We start from the raw sequence: 18,656 nt of genomic DNA, 5'->3' as shown, positions 1-18,656 counted from the left end.
AACAGATAAGAAGGTGGGCCAGGCTCATTTGATATGCCCAAGTTTAAAACAACAACAAAAAAGTAGTACAATTTCAAAAGCCCTTGACTAATTCTCTTTAGTCATTTTGCTCCAACGTGGACTTGTGTTGCATTTCTGGTCTCCCTGCACAATTGTCTCAAAATTTCCTTTGTCTCTCCTGTGTTGGGTCTCCTTTTACCTGCACTTAATTTCTCTCACTTTCTTGTGCTTTCAGATTTTGGTTGCACATTCTTCTGTTTGTTTGTTTGTTTTGGGTTTTTGTTGTTTTTTTCCAAGGAATATTTAGTAAACAAGGTGGAAGTTTATGTTAATTTAGCTAGAAGAAAACCACCTGTTTTCTGGGTAAAAAAGGACATGCTTTATGTGTGTACACTCAGTGCAACTAAAAAATACTGTAATTAGAATTCCACAACATTATAATTTGAATAGATGCCAAGGGTTCTCTCCTTTTATTCATGTGGAAAAAGAAAATTCCTTTGAAAATCATTTGAATCTTGGACAAAAATTCCACAACTCTGTTCCTCAGGATCATTCTGTAGTCTTCAGGATTCAGATGATACCAGGGAAGCTTCCATTCAGGACATTCTGGCCGGCAAGATCTCGTCAACCAGGAGGATGTTTGTGGCAATCAGTGCAGGAATGAAGCAGCTGTTTCTTCACACAACAGTTATCCCATATGCCTGCTTCTGCTGCTACCATCGGCTCACCTGTGTTCAGATCCACACCCACAAGTTGACCTGACTCTGAATGTTCTGCTTGAATTTTTGTTGTTGTTGTTTTTTTGGTACCAGGGATCGAACTCGGAACCTTGCACTTGCGAGGCAGGCGCCGGAACCACTGAGCTAAATCCCTGGCCCTTGAATTTTAACTAATATTTCCTGAAGGTCAAAGCCAGAGTTCTGAGCAAGGACTTTGGGAATAATGAGCAACTCAACAAATGCACGGACTCTGAGCTGGGCCTGGCCCTTGACACTGGCCTTGTGTTTAATCAGCGCTTGTGCCATCGCCACTTCTACTGCACCAGCATTGGGAACCACACAGCCATTGTTGGTAGCACTTTTGACAGCCCTCAAGCCATCTCTTATTGCGTCTTTGGACTGAGTGAGAGTGTGCTTACATGGTCCTTTGACGAATAATGTGAAAGAGCAAGGATTGTTACATTTCTCAATAAAGGTGAACTTCTCCCAAAGTATACTCATAAACCAGTCTTTCATGTCCCAGACAGTCAGGATTTAGGTCATCAAAGGAATTTAGAGTCACCCCACCACAAACAACAGTCAGCCTCACCATATTTCTCCTTTTAGCCCTACGCAGAGCTACTGTGCCTTCTTTTGCAAGAGCATCCAAGGAAAAGGGATCAATTCCTTTTTGATTAGTAACAACAAATCCTCTGTCTGAATCACCATTGACTTTTTTCAGTTCTATTTCTTTTTTTTTTCTTTTTCGCAGTATCGGGGATTGAACTCAGGACCTTGTGCTTGCAAGGCAGAGCAGTGCCACTGAGCTAAATCCCTGGCCCCAGTTCTATTTTTTTTAACTCCGTCTTCATTGAATTTTCTTTCAGCTTTTACTAGTTTTTCTCTCTCTTCTGCACTCTTGTAGAAAAAGCCAGAATTCACTTGTTTTCTCGTATTCCAAGGAGACATTGCACGTGAGGATGTACACAGTTTCCATTGCAGGGCCCCATGGTCCAATACAAGCCCTCTGATTAAGCTTGTATCAGTTTCAGATTTATGTTTCGTCTCCATAATTTCAACCATGCACAGGTCAATAGGTTTATCTTTTTTTTTCTAATGGCCAAAATGGAATCTACTACAGCCTCTGCTAGGAAATCTGCAAGTTCAGCATGAACTTCAGTACATAGAGATGTTCTGGCCATGTCTATAAGTGTTTCTCTGTCCATCTCTCTGCTTGCTTTGACTTGTTCCAAAACCTGCAGAGCCTTTTCCTTCAGCTTCTAAACCTTCAGTAATTATTCTGAAAAGCCTCAGAAATGTAGAGATATGCCTGTTTCAGCAGCTCTCCAATGATAAGGATGTTGGAAGTAGTACCATCACTAGTTATGTCATCTGGGACTGTTGCTACTTTTGCTACTGAGGCTGTGGGATGTTTAATTTGCACTTCCATGAAGCAGCACATTGCCATTTTTAGTAAGCTTGATGTCTCCAGTGCCAGAAACGAGCATTTTCATGGTGCCTTTAGGTCCTCAGCACATCTTGCAGTCCCCAAGCCATGCTGCTACACTCAACTCTGGGGCTCTAGGTCTTCACTGCCATTGCTGCCCCAGCTGAGGAAGAGGAGGGAGACAGGCACGAGGTAGGCAGCCCTGGCTTAGCGTGGCCGGGAAGTTCTATCTGGGTCTTCTGGCTGCACATTCTTGAGTAGCTTCCTGAGAAAGGAGCTGTAAAACATAACAGTGTTGAGACTTTTTGCTAGTTTTATTTAGCAAAACATTTACTGGTACATTTTAGGCATACATAATGATAAAATTCATTATAGGGAATTTGTACCGGTACGTGATATATCTTGCTCTTTGTTCCCCACCCATATACAAAAGCTTCATTTCCATTCTTTCCTTCGATTTTCTTCTTTTTGTTCCTTCTTTCCTTTCCCCTTCCTCCCTCCCTTGTTTCCATTCTCATTTGAACATTTTCTTCCCATTTCCCAATGTCTATTTTACATTTTAGTGTGTATTTCCACTTTCAGTTTCTCACATCAGAGAAACAATGTGATACTTAAACATGTGTGTTCAATTTATTTCACTTAAGAGTATGGTCTCAAGGTGCATCCATTTAGCTATAAATGTTTCAAGCTCACCCTTCTTTATGGCAGAGTAGTACTCCATTGTAGAAAAAACCCCACATCTTCTTTGTCCATTCTTTGGCTGATGGGCATTTGGGCTGTTTCCAGGATTTAGCTATTACAAATTGGGCAGCTATAAACATAGGTGTGCATGTATCGCTGCAGTATGATGCTTTTAATTCTTTTGGGAAGATACCAAGAAGGGGAATACCTGGGTCAGATGGAACCTCCAGTTTTAGTTCTTTGAGGAATCTCCACACTCATTTCCACAGTGGTTACAACAGTGGAGAAAGGTTCCTTTTTTCCCAAAGCCCTACCAGTATTTGTTATTGGTTGATTTCATGATAGCCATTCTTTCTGGAGTGAGATGGAATCTCAGCATTGTTTTAATTTGCATCTCTCAAATGACCAGTGATGTTGAACATTTTTTATGTATTTATTTGGTGTTTGTACTTCATCTGAGAAGTGTCTGTTTATTTCAGATGTCCATTTTTGGATTGGCTCTTTAAATTTGAGGGGTCTGATTTTTTTTGAGTTCTTTATATATTCTAGTCATCCTTTGAGAAACAGTTGGCAAAAAATTTTTTTCCATACTGTGGGTTGTCTTTTCACTCTGTTGGTGGTTTTTCTTGCTGTGCAAAAGCTTTTTAATAAGATGAGATCCCAGTTGTTGATTGTTTGTGATAGTTTCTGTGTGACTGAGGTTTTGTTCATAAAGTCTTTGTCTACACCAATGTCTTTGAGAGTTCTACCTACTCTATCTTCCAGAAGATTGTTTCTGTTGTAATATTTAGATCTTTGATCCATTTTAATTTTAGTTCAGTGAATGGTGAAAGATATGGGTCTAGTTTTAATCTTAAGCAGGTGGAAAGTCAATTTTTCCAACACCATTTATTAAACAGGCTATCTTTCTTCCAGTGAAGGTGTTGTCAAATATAAGGTGGCTGAGTATGTCTGGAGTTGTTTCTTCATCTTCCAATCTGTTCTGTTGATCCCTGGGTCTGTTTTTTTGTTTTTTTTTCTTCTTGTATTCCCTTGAATAGTCAGGGCCAGGTCTGTTTTTTTGCCAGTACTATGCTGTTTTTATCACAGTAGATTTGTAGTACAATTTCAAGTTAGGAATTGTGATGCACCCTGCTTTGCCTTTGTTGCTGAGAATTGCCTTTGCTATTCTAGGTCTTTTCTGGTTCCAAATGAATTTTAGGACTGTTTTTTTCTAATTTTGTGAGATAAGGTGTTGGAATTTTGATCAGGATTGCATTAAATTGGTATAACAATTTTGGAAGTATGGCCATTTTCACTATATTGGTTCTTCCTACCCAAGAACAAGGGCTATCTTTCCATTTTCAGATATCCTCTTCAATCTCTTTTTTTCAGAGTTCTGTAGTTTTCCATGTAAAGGTCTTTTATCTCCTCCATAGATTGATTCTTAGGTATTTTATTTTTTTGGATGCTGTTGTGAAAGGTATTGTTTTCCTAATTTCTCTCTCAGTGAATTATTCCTGTACAAGAATTCTATTGATTTTTGAGTGTTGACTTTGTACCCAGCTATGCTACTGAATTTGGTTATTAAATCCAGAAGTCTTTTGATGGAGCTTTTGGGGTCCTGAATGTAGAGTATCATGTCATCCACAAATAAAAATAATTTAACTTCTTCCTTTTCTTTTATTCCTTTTATTTTTTTCTTTTGCCTGATTGCTCTAGCTGTTTCCAGAACTATACTGAGTAAGAGCTGTGATAGTGGACATCCTTGTCTTGTTCTTGATTTTAGAGTGAAAGCTTTCAGTTTTTGTCCATTTAGTATAATGTTGGCTGTTGGTTTGTCATAGATAGCTTTTATCAGATTGAGATAAAGACCAGCACATCAGTTCCAATTTTCTGTAGGGTTTTTTTTTTTTTTTAATCATGAATGGGTGTTGGACCTTGTCAAATTCTTTTTCTGCTTCTATTGAGAGGATCATATGGTTTTTGTCCTTGGCTCTGTAATGTAGTGTATTACATTTATTGATTTGCGTATGCTGAACCATCCCTGAATCCCTGGGATGAATCCTCCTTGGTCATGGTGTATAACCTTCTTGATGATTTGCTGCATTCTGTTTGCCAATATCTTATTGAGAATTTTTTGCATTTGTTCATTAGGGAGATTGTTCATCAGGGGATTTGTTCATTAGGGAGATTGGCCTGTAGTTCTCTTTTTTGGTTGGATCTTTCTCTAGCTTTGGTATCAGGGTAATACTTGCTTCCAGAAATGAATTTGGGAGTATTGCTTCCCGTTCAGTTTTATTAAAGAGTTTGAGAAATAGTGGCATTAGGTCTTCTTTTTGTTTTCCTAGTGTCTATATTTCTGTTCTGATATTTAGTATTTTGGTATTTTCTTTCTTCTGCTAACTTTGGATTTATTTTGTTCTTATTTTTCTGCTTCCTTTTGGTGTAACAGTAGGTTTATTTGTTAAGCAAGGGATTGTAGTAATGCTAATGCAAGGAAGAGATCACAAGTAAAGGAATTCAGGGTTCCTCCAGAAGCAAGAAAATGCAAGGGAATAGATTCCTCTGGAGCTTCGGGAGAAAGTATAGTCCTTTCAAGACCTTGGTTTTTTTTTGGTGCCAGGGATCAAACTTGCGCTTGTGCAGCAGGCGGCGAAACCACTGAGCTAAATCCCTGGCCCCTCAAGACCTTGGTTTTGACCCAGTAAAACCAATTTCAGACTAGTGACCTCCAGAACAATAAGATAATTTGTATTATTTAAGCCATGAAGTTTAGGAAATATTGATTCTCTGATTTTTATTTATTTATTTTCTCTATTTTTCAGCTTTCTCTTTTTTATAGCCTGAAAAATTGCCTTACTTTTTAAATTTTCCTCCCAATTCGCTACTAAATCCTTCTTTATTGTTGCCATCTTCTTAATTCCAAGAGCTTTTCTTTGCTCTCTTAATGGTACCTTTTAAAAAGAAATAGCTTCAAAAAAAAAAAAGAAATAGCATCAATTTCATGGATATAAGGATTCTCTTATCTCTATGAAATAATGATAATTTAGGTTTGTGTGTATGTTTTTTTGTTCTGTGAGCTATCTGTTTCCTCCAGATTGCTTTTGCCAGTTTTCAGTCTGTTTTCCTTTTGGTTAGGGGCTTTGCAAAGCTGTTAATCGTTGGTTTTCTGATCATGGTTGAGAGTGAGACATAAAAGACTAATTGGAATTGCAGAGTACGTGGGTGTTGCTGGGTATTTGTGCCTAGGGGGTTGCCTTGTGCACTGTAGGATGGCCAGCAGCATTCTTGGCCTCCGCTCAGTAGATACTGGCTACATCCTTCCACAGGCCTGACAAGGAAAAATGTCTCCAGACTGTCCAGTGTTCCCTGTGAGTAAAGTCAACTTGGCTGATTCCTAGTCAGGAAAATGTGAGTGTTCCCTTTAAGTGGAGAATACCCAGCGTCATCATCTTTAGTTTTTCCTTCTTAGTATCACATTTCCCAGACTTCTACCAGACCCCTCCCAGGAGGGCAGAGGTCTGAATGCCCATGGTCATTTAGTTACTGAGTAGAAGTCTGGGATCCACACTCTTAAGCTTTTTCCGTAAGACTGGGTTAAGGTGAAATTTGATTACAAAAAAGTGATGATAGGTAGAGTATGGAGGTTAGCAGATCAGCACCTTACAATCATGCCATTAAACTACCCAGAGAGGCAGGAGATAGAAGGGCCAGGAGAGTATTCAACCTGAAATTTTCTCTCAAGCCATTTTCTTCCTGTAGTAATTAATCACACCTCAGAGATTCCATAATTAGTAATGTCGAGGGCCATTTTTAGAGCTAGACTAATCTTTTCTGTTACAGCATTTTTCCTAGAGTATGTAGTTTATTAAGTGGAGGCTTAGTCACATTACACAGGGTAAATAATTTTGAACTTTTTGCTAGATTATGTTGGAGTTCCACACAGTTCAGAGTTGATGAAATTGGCATTCAGTCTTCATATGTTCACCTAACCCTCCAGTTTTAGTGTAGTACCTTCATCTTCAATCTACCCACCTATTTCATCCTCTCACCCCATCCAGAACTCATCTTTGTTGGTTTCTCCAGAGAAGGCCAGTTAATCTGGAGGTGTTGAGGAGATCTGGGAACCTAATTTCATCCCTTTCTCTTTACTTTGTTACGTCTCTTTACCCAAGATCCAGGGGGTGGCTTAGGGTAACTTAACTTTGTTTTTTAGCTCTTCATATTGCTACCCAATATTCAGCTTTCTTGGGTCAGCTAAATCCTTTACCTTGCTTACCAGATTCCAGATATTTTTGCTATTGTCTCCTGTCCTGCTCTATCCATCTTAGTATGCCTTTTTTAAAAAAATGGTGTTTTTCTTTAAAAATCAATAGCATTTGTACATACCAGTAATGGTGAACCTTTTAGAGACTGAGTGGTAAACTGAACCCAAAACTCAAAGTGCCAACACTGCAATTAACTGAATACTAAATGCTGAGGTTTTAGTTTAGAAAAAATAACTCTACATTAATATCTTTTCCCTTATGAGAAAAACACAATAATAATGCACGTCATAGGTTTGCCACGACTGGTATATTTCAAGAATAATCTCACTTGAGAGAGAAATTAGGGAAATAATAACTTTCACAATAGCATCAAGAAAAATGAAATAGTTAGGAAGTAACCTAATCAAGGAAGTGAAAGACCTATACAATGAAAACTACAGTACTCTGGAAAAGGAGATAGAAAAGGACATCAGAAAATGAAAAGATGTCCTCTGTTCCTGGATAGGCAAAACTGTTATGCAGATTTAACACAGTGGAAATCAAAATGCCAAAAGCATTCCACACAAAGCTAGAGAAAGCAATCCTAAAATTCATATGCAACTAGAAGAGACCTAGAATAATAAAAGCAATCCTGGGCAATAAAGGGAAGGCAGGGGGCATCATAATTCCAGGCTTCAAGTTATGCTACAAACCTACAGTGATTAAAAAACAGCGTGGTATTGGCAAAAAGAAAACAACAACAACAACAAAAACCAAAACCAAACTTGTGGATCAGTGGAACAGAATGGAGGGTGCAGAAACAACTCCAGGCACTCTGAACCACTTTATTTATTTACTTTTATAGCAAAACATTTATTGGTACATTTTAGACATACATAATGATAACACTCATTGTAGGGAATTTGCACCAGTCCAAGATACATCTCACCTCTTTTTTCCCATTGGCCCCCTACCCTTCAAGCCCCCTCACCTACCTATGTACAAAAGCTTTGTTTCCATTTTTTCCTTCCATTTACTCTTTTTTTCCTAGTCCCTTCCTTCCTTTCTTCCTCAGTGCTTCCCTTATTCCCTTTTGAACATTTTCTTCCCATTTTCCAATATCTATTATATATTTTAGTTCTTATTTCCACTTTCAGTTTCTCACACCAGAGAAACAATGCAGTATTTAAACATGTGTGTCCGATTTATTTCACTTCAGAGTATGTGAACCACTTTATTTGGGGGAGGGGGTACCAGGGATCGAACTCGGGATCTTCCACTTTTGAGACAGGAGAGCTAAATCCCTGGCCCAGGGCCAAATCCTTTTACTGGAGAAAATACAGCCTATTTAACAAATTGTGCTGGACAAATTGGCTTTCCACATGCTGAAGATTGAAAATAGGCCCATATCTCTCACCATGCACTGAACTAAAATAAAAATGAATCAAAGATCTAAATATTAAAACAGAAACAAAATCTGCTGGAAGACAAAATAGGTAAAACTCTTGAAGACATAGGCATAGGTGAAGACTTTCTGAACAGAACCCTCGTTGCACAAGAAATATACTAAGAATCAACAAATGGGATCATATCTAATTAAAAAGCTTCTACACAGCAAAGGAAACCACCAACAATGAATAGACAACTACAGAATGGAAAACAATTTTTGCCAGCTACTCCTCAAAGGACTACCTAGAATATATAAAGAACTCAAAAATATTAGGCCTCTCCAAAATTTAAAGACTTAATAAAAAATTCATCTGAAATGAGTAGACACTTCTCAAATGAAGAAGTATAAATGGCCAATAAATACATGAAAAATGCAAATTAAAACAACACTGAGATTCTAACTCACTCCTGAAAGAATCGCCAAGAAATCAAATAATAACAAATGCTGGAGAGGCTGCAGGGAAAAAGGAACTCTTCATTGTTGGTAGAAGTATAAACTTGTACAACCACTATGGAAATCAATATGGAGATTTCTTTTAAAAAACTAAAAATAGAAATCCTACTTGACTCAGTTATTCCCCCTTCTAGGTATGTTTGTGAGAGTTAAAGACATCATAGTACAGTAACACATGCATAACCATGTTTATAACAGCACAATTCACAATTCATAAATCTTGGAAGTGGCCTGTATGTCCATCAACAGGTGAATAGATAAAGAAAAGTTGGTATTTATACACAATAGAGTATTACTGTGCCATAAAGAAGGATAAATGAGTCATTTGTAGGAAAATAGGTTCACTTTAAGACCATAATGTTAAGTGTAGTAAATCAGATCTACAAGCTTAAATATCATAATTTCTCTTATATGAGAAATTCAGTATATTAAACTGTCAAATAAAATACAATAGAAAAAAAAAAAGAAAAATGTTATTGTAATCCAGTGCGACCAATGTATCTAAAAGTGTACTTTGTTATAGTATGATTGCTTTATGTATTTTTGGTCTATTAGTCTGGCTCTTAATCTGTGTTTCTGATAATTAACTTGATAAAAGACTTAAAAATAAATGTGATGCTGACACCCCCCCCAAAGATGTTATTTATATATACCAATCCCCACAATGAATGTAATCATGTATTACAAAGATGTACTAATAAAGTTTTTTTAGTGGTGTTTTTATTTTTCCATTGGAATTTTGGGACGCAACCAAATTCAGTACATGTATTTAACCCACTGTCCTAATGTGGAACATTGTATCATTATTGATTTTATGGTCTTGGATTCTGAACCTTCTCCTGACCTGCTTTATGAGCTGAAACTCAGCTTTCTTCAGTTTCATACTTTACATGTCAGTTTGTGATCCTCTGGCTCGTTCGAATTACTATTTGCCATTATGTCTTTGGTAAAGTTAATTAACTACAGCTGGAACATTAAGTATCTTAGATAAGTTCATCATTTAATAAAATGAAGCACTAAACTAGCCATTTTATTTTTAGCTATTAATATTGACTGCCTTTACCTGGAAAAAGCAATGCTGTTCTTAGTCGTGATTCCTGTTGTTTCTGGAATATCTTCAGTTGAAAAGATCTGGATATTCCTTGAACTCCTGTGAACTCCTTATACAGGCTCTCAAGGCTAAGCTTTGAACTACAGAACATTCAATTCTTGGTTCCTGCCAAGAGCAATTCTTCAAAGATGAGTAAGGGTTAGCATGCATATTAACATTGTTGATCTAAAACAAAGCTATTAATTTTCCTCCTTTACTCAGTGGACCAATCAATGTTCTTAATAATGGCTGCTTTCTAAAAGGAGACTGGAATCTTTGTTTTCCATTTATGTACTTAATTTGATTTTAGCAAGCAATATTTGACTATCATCTGCATAGGGTAGTGTTAACTACATACTATATGTAATAAAAGCTATATATTTTGTGTTTGGGCACTTCAAGAATGATCAGGCCATATAAGATATTATACTGTGGATAGCATATTAGTTTTCTCCCCTCCCTCCCTTGACAGGTTCTCACTATGTAGACCCAGCTGGCCTTGAATCCATGATCCTCTGCCTCAGCCTCCCAAGTTCTAGGATTACAGGCATGCACCACCACTCTGGTTAGCATATTATTTTTCTATTTGATATTAACAAAGTACCACAAACTAAGTGGCTTATAAGGGACAGCAATATTAATTATGCCCAAAGCAAGCTGTATGCAGTGCAGGCTGTGAAGAGTTAACAATTGGCTTGTTTTGAGAAATGAGTCCGGCTGAAGCCTATGTGCCAAGGTCAGAGTAACTTGCACCCAAATTCCGTTCCAACAACTAAAACTTTACTAGAAGAACAATGTTGTAATTACAACCATATATTTTGTCTATTCTGTTCCTAATTTGAGAATGCTTTGTCTTGTCCTTTATGAGGCTTCCTTACATTAATTTCCATAGAAACCACACAATTGCAGGTCCTTGAATGTAGTTCTGCCCTTGCATGTTGCTCGCCCTTACCCCAGTTCATTACCAATAAAAATCAGTGGCTTGGACTGGCCAGCACCTTTGTCAGTTGTACTGGCATTGGTCATCCTGGCGTCCCACTTTCTGTCTCTTTTAGTTCTGTCTTTCAGTTTTTTTCCCCCTTGGGCCTGTGTTGTACACTGAGCAGGAAACTGGAGCCTACTGTGGAGGTTTCCGGTAACGTTTCAGGGGACATCAGAAGTAGCTTAAATAATTCAAATTCATTTTCTTACAGTTCTGTAGATCAGAAATCTGAGCCAGGTCTGATTTGGCCAAAATCAAGGTGTCCAAAGGCTACATGTCTTTCTTTCTGGAGGCTCCAGGGGAGAATAAGTTTCCAGCTTATTTGGGTTGATGGTGGTATTGAGTTCCTTGACTTTGGGAATAAGGCCCCTGTTTTCTTACTGTGTATAAGTTGAGGGCTGATCAGCTTGGTTTGTGGCCTGCTTCCTGCATTTTAAAGACCAGCAGCAGCAGGTTGAGTTGTCATTCTCACTTCTCTCTGACCACAGCCAGGAAAGTTTTTCCAGTGTTAAGGGTGCATATGATTAAATTGAAGATCCCCTGGTAATCCTGGACAATCTGTCCATCCCAGAGTTGATCATTTTACCTTACTGAGTTCTGGGAATTAGGGTGTGATTGTGCGGTGTGGGGAACTGTCATCCTGCTTACCATGTACAATAAATGCAGTTTGTTCTGTAACTAAAAATTGAAATTATTTAGAATTGCCAGCTTCAAAACTCAAGCTAAAAACATTCTTCTAAAATGAATAAATGTAGTATCATTTGCTTAAATGTGCTAAAGGAAGGTAGAAACACAGCCACCTTTTAAATAATCTTTTAAATAATCTACATTTAATTGGTACATGGTATAGAAATTGTAAATATTTAAGGGACATATTATGACATTCCAGTACATCATAAGCAGCTTTTAATGGTATTTATTCTCATCTCAAAATTGGTTGTTTTATTTTTGGCTTATTCTTTTTTAATCTTTGGCTAAGATTCTTCAGAATAGCAAAGATTATACTTTTATCTTTTCATAAATATTGACTGCACTTATCCTCCAAACGACAGCTATTGCAATAGGGCAGATAAAAACGGAGCAATTTCCCTTTGCTATTTGTAGGCACTGACAAAGTCATTTAAATGGAAACCAAATTAAAAATAGAGATACTGCAATAGTTTAAGAGGCAAATATCGTCTTTCTTTGCTCTTACCCAACAACTTCAGTGTATGATCCTAAGACAGACTGGCAGTATTGTCTACTGTCTTTTATCATGCTCCAAAAAGCAGTTGATTATCTTGGAAGAGCTTCAAAAGCAATTAAGAAAATCCCTTACATCAAGTTACATTTCAGACAGGACAAATTAGATGTATGGGGAAATGTCCTGATAAAGTACTTGAGAAATAATGAATCTGTGTACAATTTGTAATTGCTTCTGCAAAAAATTTACAACATAAAAGGGCCTGTTAACCTGAGATTGGAAGCTCAATGATGGATTTTTTTCCTTTCATTACAAATGCAAATGTCTTATGAAATTGAGCCCAGAGAATTTTTAAATGTCCAAAATGTAATTCAAAACATTGTTTATTACATTTCTGTCTGGGCTGTTCACTGCATCACAAGCTGCTTTGTAAATGCTGATTTTCCAGCCAGCAAGTCTGCAATGAAAAATGGCCGATTTGGCTCACTAATGCAGATCCTGTCCTAAAGGGCAGCTATGCGCCAGAAGAAGGGGTCAGAGTTAGCACAAATGCCACAAAGTGATGGTGATGGATGGCAATTGGAAAGACATTTTAGTTGTTAGGTGTTCCTAAATTTGTTTCATTTGATTTATGCATTACAGATAACCCCATCCTTGTAACTACAGAACAGTGTAGGCTCCACGGATCATGAATAATGATTGTTGGGGGCAGCAGTTGGTGGTTTGCGTGTTGGAGGCTGGGGATGCTCCGTCAGAAAGAGACATCATCTAGATAGAATACTTTTTTTCACAACGCTGGGAAATTCAAATGCAGTTTCCTTCCCTTATGAACTGCTATTTCCCCTTGGAGTAAAATGATTTCAACTCTTCCAAATTTGGATTTTATCCTCAGTTTTCTAACTTTTGAAGTATGGGTGTGCCTATTGCTAATTTTTCCCTCTATGATAAACATTAACAAGTGGGAAATTATTATAGGGTTATTATACAGTATTTATAGACTACGTTTTATTTGTGGATTGTTTGAAGGTGTCTTAAATATGAACTGTTTCCAAATAACCTTGGGCTCATTTTTCATCTTGATCCAAATCCCATGGAAACAAACCAATCATGAGGCTCTCTGAAAAGTCACTGGGAGCCCTAGGCTCAGAACCCAGCTGTGCAGCATGAACTGCTAGGCTCAGTGCTGCTGGAAGCTTTGAGTAACTGAACCACAGGGACTGATGCTCATTTAGGAATCAAAGTTGGTGCTTTGTTTCCTGAAGCTTGAGCTGAACAAGGAGAATATATCCCTCACAGGAGTGCAAGTTGTATAGCCTTTATTTTATACACAATTCTTTTTGAGATGTTTCAAAACAGTGATGTCTTTTTCTGTCTAATGATTAGAAAACAACAACAACAACAAAGCCAATAAGGAAACAAATTTCAGGGTATTCTTACAGGATGACTGATCTCTAAGTCTGTCTTCATAAATGCTGTATTCCACTGTCATTGGTCCATGTTATCTCTTGAGGAGCTTTTCACTACTCCCATCTCCGTAGGTACACTGAAATCTCCCTGTTATTTCTCTATCTTGATCTCATGTTTACACCTTGATCATATTCCTATTTCTCAACAAAGTATGTTTTATCCTGATTCTCTCCAGAGTCATCAATTGACAAATACTAGCACTTACTAAGTTTTCTAAGCCCCCATGTCATTTATTTATTTATTTATTTATTTATTGTACCGGGGATCGAACTTGGGTCCTTGCACTTTCGAGGCAGGTGGCAGAACCACTTTGCTAAATCCTTGACCCTGTAAGTCCATTTTTTCTTAATATAACCTCACTCTGTAGTTCCTGGTATTGTGTACATTTTCCAGGTGGAAGAACCTGAAGCATGGTGAAGGTAAGTAGGTTAAGTCTTATGGCTTCTTTTTAGTTTCTTCAACTGGGAAAGAGCAATGTTTGTGTGAAGGAAATGGAAATAACCTCAGTAAAAGTTGTAGTCTGGATGGGAGATGTCCTCCAAAGGCCATTTGTTAAAGGATGGTCCCAGCTTATGGTGCTCTTGGTGTTGGTGGAATCTTTAGGAGACAGGGCCTTGTGGAAGAAAAGTAAGGTCATTAGAGGTGTGTCTTTGCAGGAGATAGTGGGACTCCAACGGCTGCCTTTTTCTTTGGTTCCTGGACACCGTGAGGTAAACAGGGCTCTTCTGCCATATTCTCCTGCCATGATGCACAGTGCCACCGCAGCCCCAAAGCAGCATAGCCAAGTGACTGTGGGTTGAAACCTTGAAATCATGAGCCAAAATAAACTTCCTTTATTAATCTTGATTATCACAGATGTTTTGTTATAGTCATGGCCATACCAGTAAGTGTTTAATAAGTTTAAGTTAGCTAACTCTGACTCCCCCTCATTGTTCTCTCCTCAACTATTTAATCTGCAAAGAGACCAACTGATTTGCGTGTGTCATGAAGGTAATTTATTATGTCACCTCTTTTTGAGTTGACTTTTCAAGCATTATGACTTTTCAGGTTTATAGACTTTTCAATGTTCTAATCAATTTGGCAAAAGCCTTATCTTCTCTGAAATTGTACCAAGTCACCTTTTTGGGGGTATTTATTTTTGATCAGTAATTTTTATATTTCAGTTACATGTGCTTGTTAGTGTGATCTTCAGAAAATGCTTTGAAGGAAGAAATGAAGTGGAGCAACAACCACCTGTTATATCATATCAAGAAGAGCTAGTGGGCTGGGCTGGTGGTCCAAGGGCAATAGCCCGTGGCAAATGCTTCTGCAGCAGTCAGAAGCCTCCCTGGCCATGGGGCCAGCTGTTTCTTCCTGCTTTCTGTGTGGTAGAAGTACCCTCTCCAAGCTGGATCTTTTCTGGGAACCACATGGTCTATTAATTTTACAATGGCAAATATAACTGCAAATGCAGTGCGCAAGACTTGGTTGCAGGACAAACATGATGAGTTACAAATTTTCTGGGGACAAAATGGAAAGTTTTATCTTTTCTGTTATGCTTATTACATAGCAATTAGAATTCCAAGTTATTGTTTCAGTTATACTTACTGAATAACATTAGATCATGAAAAGGTTGTTCCGTTGCATTTAAGCACTTCCTCAAGTGAGCCTTCACTTTATTTTCGTGACCAGTTTAGATAAATCTTTTCCTCAACACTTTTTTTTTTTTTTGTACTTGGGATCGAACTTGGGGTCCTTGTGCTAGCAAGGCAGGCGACAGAACCACTGAGCTAATCAACACTTCTTTCTTTCATTTTTTTTTTTCTGGTATTGGGAATTGGACTCAGGACTTTGTGTTTGCCAGGCAGGCACGGAGCCACTGAGCTAAATCCCTGCATTCAATACCTCTTTCTTATGTGGCTGTACCACGTGTAAATCAGTGCATATTAATTCACACATCTATTGAGTATTTTCTATGTGTAATTTCCTACATGTGGGATTATCAAGAAAAATAAACCATGATCTTGTCTTTAGGATTTTTTTTTTCATTGTACTGGAGATTGAACCCAGGGCCTCCACACTGAGATACACGTCCAGTTGTTTTTCGTATTTTTATTTATTTATTTTTCTTTTTTGTATTTTTAAATTTTGAGACGGGGTTTTACCAAGTTGCCTGGCCTCAAACTTGCAGTCCTCCTCGTTCAGCCTCCCAGAGTGCTGGGATTGTAGTCATGTGCCACCATGCCCAGTTTATGACAGCTAATTTTAATTGTCAACTTTACTATATGAAGAGACTCCTGGAGTGGTGATTAAATCATGGAGACTCTGTACTCCTCAGTAGGTTAATCTGCCGATGTGCATACCTAAATGTGTTTGGAGGTGGGGCCAGCTGGGGGTGGGTGGCTGGGGTTGCACATCTCTCGGTGGCCCTCTTCACAGTGCTCTGCTTCCCAGTGGCCATGAAGTGAGTGCTGCTGCTCCATCACACCCACTATTATCTTTCTGCCTCAGAGCCTGTGGACTGGACTGAAATTCCTGGAATTGTGAGCCCAATAAAACTCTTCTCTTTTAAGTTGCAGGTGTCAAGTATTTTTTTCCCCAGTAACAGAAAAATTGACCAATCTGAGCACTCTTCCCATGAGCTACATCGGAAGCCCTTTTTATTTTTTGAGACAGGCTCTCACTAAGTAGATCAGGCTAGGCTTGAACTTGTAATCCTTCTATACTCAACCTCCCAGTTAGCTGGGTTTATAGGCATGTGCCAGTGTTGTCCTTAGGATCTTGAAATTGAATAAGAACTAAGTAACAAACATGTAAAAATACTATACATACTAATATTTTTCTGAACATCAGCTATTGCCAAATACCAATTATTTAGGTATACCTCCATAGATAATCTATGAATAAACTAAGCATATATTTATGTGCATGTTCATTTTTAAAAATACAATTGTGTACCTACTATTGTTGTGTTTGAGTTTTTTTCACTGACAATGTTTTGTAGGTCATTTCATAGCTACATATATGCTCCATTATTTGTAATAGCATCATGGTATCACATTATATGAAAAGTTATTTTATTTTGTTACTGTCTTCTTGTTTTAACCCCAAACGGATCTATTGAATCTTATCAGTTTGGAATTTAAATAAATTTTAACTTTAAAAAAAATCCTAAGAGAAAATTTTTAGTAATGTTGAGGATTTTGACACAAGTTTGGAACATCATTGAAACTAGTATGTTTTCTCTGTGACTATTTTGAAGGGGATGGCATTTGTTTAAATTTATATTCTGGATTTTTAAAAAAATTAGGGCAGCCTTACTAACTCACAGTAGTAATAACATAGACAAATGCTAAGAAAGCATTAAAGGTGTTCTGAGCATGGAACAATCATGGAAGAGATTTTTAATAAGATGGTGCTCCTATGTATCATTGTCATAAATAACAGATATGATTCCTGTCCCATTACTCTGTTCAAATCTGAAACTGGGGCTTTGGGTTCCTCGCTCTGTGTGTGTGTGTGTGTGTGTGGTCTTTTCTGTTTTGTTTGGTAACTTAATTTTATTGTTGCAAAAATACTTGACATGGATCTAACCTTTTAATATTTGTAAATGCAATGCAGCATTGCTTATTATAGGGACAATGTTGTGCAGTAGATATTTAGAACCTGTATAATTGAGACTTTATACCCATCAATAAGCAACTCCCTGCTTCCTCCTTTTTCAAGGCAAATGTCATTTTATCTTAAGTTTCTGAGTTTGACTATTTTAAGTATCTCAATGTAAGTAGACAAATCATGAAGATTTGTCCTTCTGTGATGGGCTTATTTAATATAGAATATGTCCTCTAGGTTTATCCATGTTGTTGCATATAGCAGGATTTTTTTCCCCTTAAGGCAGAATATCATTCCACTATATTTATATAACTTCGTTTTATTTATTTGTTGATAAACATTTTGGATGTTTCTACATATTGACTATTGTGAATAGTGCTACAGTGAACATGGGAGTACTAATATCTGTGTGAGATCTTGATTTCAGTTCTTTTTGAAAAATGCCCAGAAGTGAGTTTGCTGGATCTTATGGTAACTCTTTTTTTAGCTTTTTTGAGGAATCTCTATTTTTCACAGTGGTTGTGCCATTTTACATTGCTACCAACAATCAGCTTCCCTAAGAAGGGTAAGATTATAGCTTGTGGTTTTGATTTGGATTTCCCTGATGCTTAGTAATGTTGAATATTTTTTCCACATACCTGTTGTCCATTTGTGTGTCTTCTCTGGAATAATTTCTAGCTCACTTGTTAGCTCATTTTAAAATCAATCCATTAGGTTTTGTTTGCTGTTGAGTTGTAGGAGTTCTGTATGTATTTTGAAAATTAACCCCAAGTTGGATGCTGTATATAGTTTTCAAATTTTTTTCCCATTCCCTTGACTGCCTTTTTACTCTTGATTGTTTGCTATTTCTGCTTCTTTTTTTTTGGTTCCGAGGATCGAACTCAGGTCCTTGTGCTTGCACAGCAGGCGGCAAAACCACTGAGCTAAATCCCTGGCCCGCTATTTCTGATTCTTAACTGATAATTTTCCATCTGTAATGCAATAAGAGCTGATGCTTAAGTGATGATTTACAAATTCTGAGATGCTGTATTGTTGAAAAAGATGAAATAATTGTTGTTTTTTATATTTATAATTTATTTTGATATTGATCTTTTGGCATTTATTGTTGTGCTAAAATGATTGCATACATTATGCAATTGAATCTTGGCATCATGTGAAGTAGATTTATTCTATTTGACAGGTGAAACAAACTCAGGGAAACTCACTCACCACAGTTTTTCAGCAAGTAAAGTTGGAACCAAGGTATATTGTATCCAAATCCTATGCTATTTCTGCCCTGAAAACTGTGGATCAGAAAGTTATAGACATGCTCACACCACATATGTGTATAGCCACCTGCACCCTTTAACTATAAAATAGTCCCAAGCCATTTGAAGTAACCTTTC

General features: G+C 37.5%; 1 pseudogene; it reads right to left on the bottom strand.

The window, feature by feature from the left end:
- Nucleotides 1-863: 863 nt before the first annotated feature.
- LOC101723165 (T-complex protein 1 subunit zeta pseudogene) lies at nucleotides 864-2,307 on the bottom strand (annotated as a pseudogene).
- Between the last annotated feature and the right edge of the window lie 16,349 nt (nucleotides 2,308-18,656).

Source organism: Heterocephalus glaber, unplaced genomic scaffold (genome assembly GCF_053883595.1).
Source record: "Heterocephalus glaber isolate CG9 unplaced genomic scaffold, H.glaber_assembly_v1.0 deba00001606, whole genome shotgun sequence".
NCBI lineage: Eukaryota > Metazoa > Chordata > Mammalia > Rodentia > Bathyergidae > Heterocephalus > Heterocephalus glaber.
The sequence above is the reverse complement of the archived record's forward strand: the minus strand, read 5'-3'. Positions and strand labels throughout refer to the sequence as shown.